This window comes from Gossypium hirsutum, unplaced genomic scaffold (assembly GCF_007990345.1).
Source record: "Gossypium hirsutum isolate 1008001.06 unplaced genomic scaffold, Gossypium_hirsutum_v2.1 scaffold_179, whole genome shotgun sequence".
NCBI lineage: Eukaryota > Viridiplantae > Streptophyta > Magnoliopsida > Malvales > Malvaceae > Gossypium > Gossypium hirsutum.
In genome coordinates, this window is record NW_024402858.1 from 5,158 (window position 1) to 16,750 (window position 11,593).

The 11,593-nt window shown below is 30.4% G+C and overlaps 1 pseudogene; it reads left to right on the forward strand.

Moving 5' to 3' along the window:
• The first annotated feature begins 6,690 nt into the window (after window positions 1-6,690).
• LOC107930026 (nuclear transcription factor Y subunit C-4-like) lies at window positions 6,691-7,420 on the forward strand (annotated as a pseudogene).
• The last annotated feature ends 4,173 nt before the right edge of the window (window positions 7,421-11,593 follow it).

Consider the following 11,593-nt stretch of genomic DNA (forward strand, 5'->3'; position numbering starts at 1 on the left):
AATATTCAACATTTCTTAAATTGTTCAGTCACATTACAAATAGTAAATAAATAAATTAAGGTAATTACTTATAATTAAAAGCTTTTGAGAAAGAATTTAGCCAAGCAAAATAGTTCAAGCAGCTTCAAAAGAAGTTGTTTTGAGCAACGAGGCTAACAAGAAAGATATAAGCAAACAGCATTACGAATTTCAGAAAAAAAGAATAATTTGAAAGAACGAGAGAGTACTTGAGTAGCATGGAACTGCAACTGAAGACAGCTTTGATCCTGTCCTTGTCGCTCCTCCATCTCGCCGACTAAACATCTCCTCCGAAAAACCCGCAGGAAATCCAGGAATGCGACCGAAGCTCTGGAAATTATCGCTGAAAACTCACCATTCGATCGCTCGATCCCGATGCCGGAGGTTCAATAAAATGCAAGCACGCGCGGGAAGCAAAGCCTATGGCGTCAATCTACACGTGGATTTCGAGTAAACAGGAGCGAGCTGGTGCAATGCGAGTGCCAAACCGAGTGAAGAACTCAGAAACAAGGATGCATTGAAAGAGAGGAGATCTAAAGATTAAAGAAGAGCTTTTTCTCTTCGCCTCCCTGCTTTCTATTTGTAAGTTGGAACAGTCTCTGCTGGAAAGCGATTGCACATATTTAAAATATCAATAATAACAAAATTCAAATTTTGAAGGAGAAGCTTCTTCTTCCTCATTAATTAATTAATTATGTATTAAGCCAAGGGACAGTAAAGCAATACGTCTTCAATCTGCAGCTAAATTATCCGTTTTTGAATTACAAAATAAATAAATAAACACAAATCAATAAAAAATAAATTATAACAATACAAACTAAAATTCTTATTCACCAATTTTGATAAAACTCTAACAATGACGTAATTAACCTGATTTAAGCTCAAATTACACTTAAAAATAATCGGAATTTATTATTATCACATTCCATCAATCTTTTATTAATTTCTGAACAAAATCCAACTACTTATTAAATTATTCACAATTGGAATTTTAATGAATTGAAGACTTTAATATTGTATTTGTTTGGAGGAACCAAATATTGAATCCTTTACGTACAAAATATATATGCAGTCAGGTAGCGCGCCGACCACGTAGGCCTAGCTATATATTTAAGTGTTTATATATATGTATACTCACGTACCTGCCGTGGTTGATTTATATGTTAGGTGGGGGAGGCTGAAATAAGACAAAATGGTCCTTATTATTTGTTGCCCAAAAAAATGGTCTTATTTAAGAACCACTTCGGATGTTTTCGTAAATTACATAATTGATCATTCAATTTTCAAACGTTTTCATTGGATATTAATTTTTTTCTGTTGTTATGACATTCATCTTAATTACCCAACTTAATAAGTTTTATTTTAATAGTTCATTTTATCTTTTTTTAAATTAATTTTAAATTTTTAGTAAAGGGGAAAACTTAGGCTTTTTTACATAGAAAATCATTTAACTTTTAATTTTCTTTTTTATTTTTTTTTTTTTTTTTTTTAGAATTAGTTTTAGTTTTTTTTCCCAATAAAGAGAAAATTTGGTTTTTACAGGAAAATTTATTTTATATTTTTAATTTCCTTTAATTTTTTCATATTCTGGAATTAATTTTAAACTTTTTCCTCATAAAAGGGAAAAAACTTGAGATTTAACAAGAGATTACGTGAGTTTTTATAGGAAAAACTTAGGTTTTTACAAGAAAATATTTTATCTTTTTCCCCTCTTTTAAAATTAATTTTAGATTTTTTGCTAGTAATAAATGAAAAATATAACTTCCATCTCGGTATTTGAATAACTTAATTCCTGTAAAAAAAATCAAATTTTTCTCTTTTTAGAAAAAAATAAAATTAATTTTAAAAGAATAAATTACCAGAATAAAATTTATTAAAGTTGTCTGATTAAATGGCATACAATAACACTAAATTACTAGCAGTTGACTAAATAAAAATTTATTAAAATTGAGTGACTAAAATGGGTATGCAATAATAATAAATTACTAACAGGTGACCAAATTAGAAGAATAGTTTTTTTATAGCAGTTCTTAAAATGAAAATAGTGTTGACCATGGTGCCTAAAAATAAAAATTTTTATTTTTGAAACTCAATGAAAATTTGCAGAAGTTAATAATGGATTGTATAGTAAATTATTGTAGAATTTTTAATAATATCAATTTAAATTTAAAAAGAATCAAGATTGTCATAACAATTGGTAGCTTAGATGAGATTATTTTCCTTGCAAAATTGAGAGATGAGGCAAGCCTCCATGGCAGGAACAATTAATACCCATAAATATTCTAAATAAATTGGGTTTCTTTGAGTTGTTGACAGCAATAACTTATTTTAATTCGATGATTAAAAAAATAAAAGGAAAGTATAAGGTAGAAAATGAACTAAATGTATGGTGTAAGGTGGTAGTGGTAACGTGGTGGAGAGTTGGGAGGTGAAGAAGTTAATAGCTGAGATCAAAGTAAACCAAACATATCAATGTGTTGTTTGGTAGGGTTGCTTTTGGTGTATGTATATATATATTCTTTACTTGGCTTTAAAGCTGGTCATGCTCATGTGTTGCTCGCTGTGAGTTTCATGTTAAGCCTACTCCGCCTAACCCTCCTTTGTAAAGAAAACGAAAACTCCTTCAATAAAAGGCATGTGCTTTGAAGATTAAAGTTTGCTGGATGGACGGAACAGACTCTGCCTACCCATTCCCCCCTCACTCTATATGGCTTCACAACAACCGCCAACCTAATTGCTTGCGGCCTCAGCTTCACCAGTAGCTCTCCATTTGTTGTTCAATGAAAATTATCATTGCCCCTTTTACTGACCCAAAGACACGTGCTAGGACCATGCGACACTGTGTTTAGACAAACATAATCAAGTATTGTTGATGAGTGGGCAATTGGATAAGTTGTAATCTAAGGTGTCAGAGAGGCCCACGACTAGTGATTTCGAGGGTCCATGACTATCACTGCAAAGGGCCACCACACTTTTTTAATGTAAGTTCAGATGAGGTGAGGGTTTATATGAAGGCAAAGAATGTCGTCCCAACTTTCTTGAGTTGGTTTTAGAGATGAACCGGCGGGGCTTAATCCATTGGTTTCATCATTACTTAGCTTTACCATGAGTTACATTGATGAAATAATGGCAACGAAAGCATCCAACTTTTTGAGGCTTATAATTAAGCTATAATTAATGGTATCTCATTAGGGACATTACTACCTTTTTGGTTTCAAGAACCCTAAAACTAATTATCAATCAAATCAAAGATGAGGAGGGAATTTATAACCCAAAGCCAGATGAAGCTTGTGAAGTGGGGTACTCCTTTTTTGTCATGTGAAACAGTGCTGTTCTTCTAATTTACTGTTTTCTTGGAAAGAATTGTGTAATTATTTTGGACGAATCTGACAACTTGAGAAGATACAGATAATAAGCTGCTCATTGGTGTGCCTCAGTTTTTTATTTGCAACTTAATTAATTTTTATATTCATCCTATGTTCCAATTACGCTTTGTAGGCTACATCTTGGATTTCTTTTTCCTTTTTTTCACGGTGAACGCAGTTTCCTTTTCTTTTTTCTTTTTTGTTGTTGTTGTTTTTCACTTTCACTTTCCTTTTTCTTTTTTTTTTCCTTTAACATACTATCATATTATAGCGTCGCAAAAATAAGCTGAAAGAGTCATAAAATTGTAGAAGAAAATCAAAAGATGAAAAAGAAACTAATTAAAAACTAAGAGAGGGGATGGGGGTGAAATCATGAAGAGAATAAGTGCACACACATGAGGGGAACAAGAGAAAGGAGTAGATTTTCGTACACTTTATATCGAGGGAATTAGACCTGATCATGGATTGAGTGGTCTGTTTAGACTTGAAGGTCTGTCTGAAAGGGTAAGAGGATTTGAACAAAATTATAGACTCAAAAACGAGTTTAGACAAAAAATAATATATGCTTTCTAAATAGGTCAAGCCTCATGTAAGATTTTTTGTTCAAGCTTAGCCCCACCTGAATTAGCCTAATTTTTTTTTTTTGTCATCTCGTTGTTGTTTTGCTGTCATTTCACTATTATATTGCTACTATTTTTGTTGTTATTGTTTGGATATTGTATAATTTTTATTTATTTTGTTAATTTTGTTATTATTTTAGAGGCATTTACTCATTAAGTTGCAACTTATCTAAGTATAAAGATTTTTTTAATGTGTTTTCATTTGTTGGGAAAATCTATTTTAATGATTTTAGTGTATTTGATATATTATATTTTAATTATATATTATAATATAAAACAAATAATATGAAAGGGTTCAGGTCAAACTCAAATTTAGCATTTTTAATTTGGGCTAAACTTGGATTGAATTTTAAGTTCATTTTTTGGGCTAAACCGAGTTTGAACCTAGAAAATAAGGCCTAATATTTGCATTAACCAACCCCAACCTGACTCATGATCAGATCTAGCTAATCTCAAACATCATCCATCCAAATAAACATTTCCTTTTATCTTTTTGGGGTCATCATCATCGTGCAGAAGTGAGTTTCTAACTGGGAAAATGAGTAGAGAGGTGAGAATACAATGCCAAGACGTGGTTTGCGAGTGTCAAGAGTTGTGTATTAGAATGGGATGTTTTTTTTTAAAGTAACATGTATGCTTATTTAGTCTAAATATTTTGATTTATATAAATTAAAGAGTTAGTATTTACCCAGGAACATTCATAGTATTCCACATAGATTCTAAGGACCACATCCCTTCACAGGAGTTGAGTCATATCTTGGATTATTTAAACATTTGGATCAACTAGCATAGTACAGGTAGTCCATAGGGCATAATCTTTTAGCTATGAAGTTCACATCGACAAGCCCATACCAAAGGCCTAATTTTTTTTTTTTTAAATGGATAGGCAGCTTCACTGATTTTTTCCACTTTGAAAAATGATAACCCACTTCCATGGATATTGCAAGTTTGCAACCCTTGAATCACTTTGATCAGGCAGAGGACAATTAAATAAAGGATTGATGATAAAAAGATCATAATTATAAAGTAATTTTCATATATAGAGATCCTTACTTAATGAGAAGTCAAAAAGACCCCATTGAAAACGTTTTGGGCAGGCATCCCACTCGCATTTCAAAGTTGCATGCTTGAAGTAAATAAAAGAATGGTAAACTACACTCATGGTCACTTTTGTTTATCTTAGGTTACATTTCAGTCACTTATGTTTGAATGTTACGTTTTAGTCACTTACATTATTGTGTTGTAAATTTTAGGTCACTGAGCCGTTAATTGTCATTAATGGTGTAATGGTAAGCTGACGTGGCACGTTAATCATCATTTCAACAAAAACTTTAGGTAAAATTATACAATTGGTCCCATAATTTTTCATTTGAGCATTATTCTTTATGTTCTTTTAACTTTCTTTCTTCTTTTTTTTCCTTTTTTTTCCATTCTCTTCTTTCCTCTGTTTTTCCTTCTTTATTTCTTTACTACAGGAAGTCGTTGGTGTGAGAAAAAGCAAGGCATGGGTTATGGGTTTTGGTTATATAGGGTTTGGTTATAGGCAAATGATGACAGTCGACTTCCTACTTTTTTTTTTCATTGCCAATTCGACTTCCTAATTATGTTAAAAGAATGGGAATGTATGAAAATAGAGGAAGAAAGAAAGAGATGGAAAAAGAGGAAGGTTTAAAGAACATAAAAGAAAGAAAATTAAATTACTTAAAACGAAAAAATATGGGGATCAATTGTATAATTTACCTAAAATTTGTTTGAAATGATGATTTAACGTGCCACGTTAGCTTACCGTTACACCATTACGACTCAGTGACTAAAATGTTACAACATGATAAGTAATGACTAACGTACATTTCAACATAAGTGACTAAGTAACATAAGGTAAAAAAGTGACCATGGGTGTGTTACCCATAAAGAATATAGATACCATACTAATTAAATTAAAGCTATAATAATTAAACGATATAACATTTTAAATAATAATATATTACTAGATGTAAACAACAATCATTCATTTGAAAGCTGTGGGATGTAGGGTGTTTTAACGGTTAACTGATTTGAATTAAATTAATCAAACTTTTAATCCTTTAATTGTTAACTGAACCGGAATTTATATGTTTTATTTTATTTTATTGTTAAAACAAGTATAAACATATAAAAAATAATTAATAATGCTCATTTGATTGAATTAGTCAAATTAGTAATAGCCTAATATATATAATATTATTATTAAGTTCGGTATGAATTAACTGATAACCGAAATTTCAAAAAAATCTTTAACTGACTTCCAACCAACTAACTGAATTAGATTGATTCAGTCGATTAATTCAGTTTTAACCAAAGTTTGAACACCCCTAACAAGATGTACCTCACCCAGTCATCCATACCATTTGAATATTAAAACCAAAAACTCCAACGCAACGCTTTAGCTTTGAGCCAACTTCAAAATAAACAAAAGAAGTAAATAGATTTGTTAATATTTATAAATCGATCTGTATTTGTCACACACAAAGTAGCAATTTGTCTTTATAGATGGTTGAAAAATGCATACTAACACTTGATAAAGACATCGGATCCTTGACCGTTAAACATATGACGTCCTCAACCCCAAAAAGTAGTGCTAAAATACTATAAAACCATACAAATAGTATTAATAATAATAATTAAAGAGTTGAATTCTATACAGCACGTCAACATGATGATGTTGGGTTTCGGATACTGAGACGAAACCCTAATTTTCTTTTATAAAAGAAATCATTTATTGGTTTTAATAGCCTTATAGGGCTTGCCTTGGCAGCCATTTATCAACAGCCATTGGATGCTGCCGGCCGAAGCAATAATAAGCTAGCCGGCTCCACACATCACCACTGCTCCCTTTCACATGTCTATATATAACGAAGCATAAAATTGGGTTGACCATTAAGGTATAGATATGAGGCAAGCAGGGACATACTCGGGCATACTGTCGGGCGGGATATCGGGGAAAACAGGGCCTCATTTGTTGCCGTTGGCAAGGATCAAGAAGATAATGAAAAAGTCAGGGGAGGATGTTAAGATGATTTCCGGGGAGTCTCCCATAGTGTTCTCTAAGGCCTGCGAACTGTTCATCAAGGAGCTGACGCAAAGGTCGTGGATGGTTACCATGCAAGGCAAGAGGAGGACGCTTAATAAGAGGATGTTGCGTCGGCTGTTATGGCTACGGACCTGTTTGATTTTCTGTCAATTTGGTTTCTGAATCTGGTAATTCTGGGGAAGCTCCTCCTCCTTTGGAACTGGATACCTTCACGTCTTCATAGTTATGGCTTCTCTCTACTTTATACAAATATGTAATAACAAGTGAAGTCCCCAAAGTAATTCTAAATCATTAATGCATACTAGATTTATGTTACAGTAATGATAAAGTTAATTGTCTATCTTTCATGGTAATTTGGGTTTAAATACAAAAGGAAAAATAAATACACCATAAAATATAACATAATTTATATATTAGAGAGTATTTTATAATTTTATAATTAATTTAATGTCTAATCCACTCATGACAACAACTCAAAAAAACACATTTATCAGCTAAGCTTCATCGCTTCATCTCCCTTGTATAAATCAAAGTCAAAATTAACCACTCAGACTTGCATTTACGGGTTAATAACTTGAAAGGTTCATTTATTGATCAATTTAATTTTTGTACTAAATTGCAATAAAATTAACATTCATTGATTCAAAATATAATTTATAGTTTAGCAGAGTTAATATTTTAAAGTTTCAACAGTTCTGTAATATAAATATTTTGTTTGGAATTGAATTGTATTGAAACAAATATTTTGTATACAGTAAATGTTGATTCTATTACATTTAGACTTGTTTGATCATTTTGAATTGTATAAAGATTAAATTGACTCAGTTAATAATACATAGACTAATTTGATTTAGTCCCTATAATATAGGGACCTCCAAGGGAATTGACCAGCATTTATGTCTAATGTCAAGTATTGAATCTATTGATTAGATTTGTGATATTATTTTTTCTTTCTTCTCTATCGTTAAGATTTTTTTAAGTGTTTTGTTTTATTATTATTTTGATCATATTTGAATATAAAAATAGTGATATAAATGAAGTAGCTAGCACGCCCTATTCACCGTCACCATGGACGGGGCAAAGCGAAGAATATAATTGAACAGGGACTGAAATATTTAAAAAAAATGTTATAAAGAAGACTTTTAAATTTCAAACTTTACTCATATTTAGTTTTTTAATTTAATTTTTTATTTATTTTAATTATTGTAATGATTTTCCTTTATTTGATTGATTGAAAAGGTGAATGGATAAAATTAAGCTAATAATAATTAGCAGGGTTTTAACCGAAAGTGTTATCAAATTTATTGTATCAAATTATAAAGGGATCAAAATAAATTAATTTACCTTTTTGGTTCCAACTGAAAACATTTTTAAAATATGTGGCCAATAAATCGCAACTTAAGGACACCAGAAAACAATTTTCCTTATTATAAAATATGTATGGTATTTCAAGAAATTTTTAAAAAATTAGGAGGGGCTAAACATAAAATAATCCTTATCCTGAATAGAAGGCTAACCTTAGAAGATATATTTGATTAAATATTAAGCATTTTATGTTTAATGTAATTTTTATATAAAAAATATTTGGTATATTTTCAGTTGAGTTTTTAGATTTCACAGCAATATTATAGTAACATATTAAAAGAAGAAGAAGAAACACGTGTTAATTTTTTAAATGTATCAAATACTCACTTTTTTAATAATACATGTTTTATGTGTTTTAAAGATTGGGTATTCTAAATTTTAATAGTTGACTAAATGGGTTGGAACATGATGGCCTCAGGATGATTTTTTCTATGGTTGGATTACATTCGAGCCATGCTTAATCATAACATGTGATTTGATATATAAATTTAAAATTTTTTATATATTTAATATATTTATATATTTTTAATTTATTAAAATTTTATACATGAGCAATTTAATAATTTTAATGTTTATATTATAATATTATATATTACTATAAATTTTAAATTGTATATTGTAAATTAAATAATATAATTATTATAAATTTTAAAAAAAAATTCTAGTGCACGAGAACGTGTATTTAAATACCTTTATTTTTCTACTTTAGAATTGAGAAAAATTATAGATAATTTGAAGTATTGTATAAAAACACACAAACTAAAAAGAAAAGGTTAGATTTAGGTTTTGAATGTTTGAATCGAAACCCAACATATATTTTAAATTCTCAAATTTTGAATCTAAGTTCATTTTTTGATCTTAAAATATTCATTCAAGCTCTCTCAAATTTTAATTTTAAATCAACCTTCAAACTTAATGCATGCTAACATGTGTCTAGGGCCAAATATATTTTCTTTAGGATTTATTTCCAAAAGTTTGTGGGCCTAACTCAAGCAACCCAACTACGAACCCCAGGTCCCTTAATAGACATTTAGCTTCACTATCAAATTCAGAGCACAGTCGAAGTCTCAAAGAGGAATGCAGGAGCAGAAAATGTACTAACAACAATTAGAAACGACAAAATTGATAATAATCTATCCTATCCTTCAAAAAAGGAAATTGATAATCTAAAATCTACACATAATCATGTCATGTATATGTAACCTACTCCGACACCAGGCACATAAGTTAAAACTCATTGCTAAACAACTTTGATCATGAAATTAGGCCGATAAGCAACAGAACACTACTGTTTCGGCAATCCCATCAGGGATCAACAACTCCTTGCTTTCTACTCTATATGTCGGTGGCAGCTGCTGCGCCATGTTTTCCTTTCCCAGTTTCTTGCTTGCCTCCACCGCCACCATGTTTCTGCTCTTCCCACCAATTTCACCTGTTTTCTTCTCCATCCTTCTCATTATAACATACTCTTCGGGTATGAAACATCCATTACAGCCACTGTATTTGGAAGCTTATAGTGGACGGAGAGAGACTTGTACTATTTATGGGAAAAGTGAGAGAGGGGATACCATGGGCGTTGGTCCCATGTATTTGCTTAAACTACCTGCTTTTTTTTCCCTTTTCAGGTTCTGAGCCTTTGGGCTTCCAAGGTGCGATGTTTTGAAAAACGTAAGAGCCTAGGCAAAACTAAGTGTGAAATGAAAGAGGGACAGATAATGTCATGCGTTGGCATTATGGGACACGTGTGATGGAACCAAACCAATATTGGTTTTTGTTCTTAATTGTCCTATTTTTTTTTTTAATAGTGAAAGAGATTAATTCAATCACATTTAAACATGTATTTTGAAGGGTGTTATGCTCTTATCACGGGGCACGGACTAGATCCCACGATCTTTTGCCCAAAGATGACGGTGTTAGGGTACGACAGCCTACTATATCATAACAACGACCAACGGCATGCATTTAACATTTAACTTTTTAACTTTTCATCACATTATACGATTCCTTACACAATGCTATAAAATAAGAAACAGTTTTCTATAAAAAATTTGAGTGTAAAACAGAAACTTCTTTTTCGAGATTCATCTTCACCCTCTTATCCTTTCTTCCCTTCTTCTTTCCATTTTCCCATTGCCGACTCTTTGTTTTGTATAAGCGAACTGAATCTCATTTTTTTTACCTTCTCCTCTTTGGATGCACTTTACCTCTAGTGCAATACGTTTAGAGTCACTTTTTAGCTCAATTGCACCGCTGCAATCTCTTTGGATCGCTAGGTTCAGTGCAGTGAAACTTTTTACCATGATGGAGTTTTTTCGACTAGAATTTTGAGCTTCAATGGAGTAAACGCAGGTCCAAATGAAGGGGTAATCTCCATTTTACTCCTTCCACTTTTTAACTCTATTACTATAATATTATTTTTAACATAAATATAATTAGAATTTTTATTTAATATCAATATTTTTAATGGATTCAAATATAGTGTTTTTTATTCCTAAACATAATATTTAGCATTGTTATAAAAATTTGATTAGCTGTAAAAATAATTTATCATTTAATTAAAATATTTATAAAAATATTGTGATACATATTATTTTATTAATTAAAATTATAATTTCACATATTTTTAATAATTTTATAAAAATAAAATATTTAAAAACTTCTGTTGTATAAGTTTTAATGTAATGCTTTTAATAGTTATTTTATTTCCTCACATTACTGTTACAATTGCGTTTGAATTCAAACACACATTCCATCGCACCACCAATCCAACTAAGATTATCTAAAATGAGAATATTAAATAATTAGTTTGAGACTTAAGTAGTTAAGCTCAGGGTCTGACAGAGTCTTTGTAAGATAAAAATTTTAATTTTTAGTTTTTTATAATTTATAAAATTTTAAATTAATATATGTTAAAACTTCATCTTGACCTTTTAAAATAATAAAAAATTAATTTAATCATTTAAAATTATAAAGATATAGATTATTAAAAATGATAAAATTATATTTTTACTATAATAAAAATTTGCAACTTAATTCCGTCTTCCCTAAAATAATTTTCTAATTTCGTCCTTAGTTAAGATTGGTGGAATTAACAAACATCCAAGCATTTCGCAAAAAGATTGGTGAAGTGATAAGTGTAATGTAAGTGCTGGCAT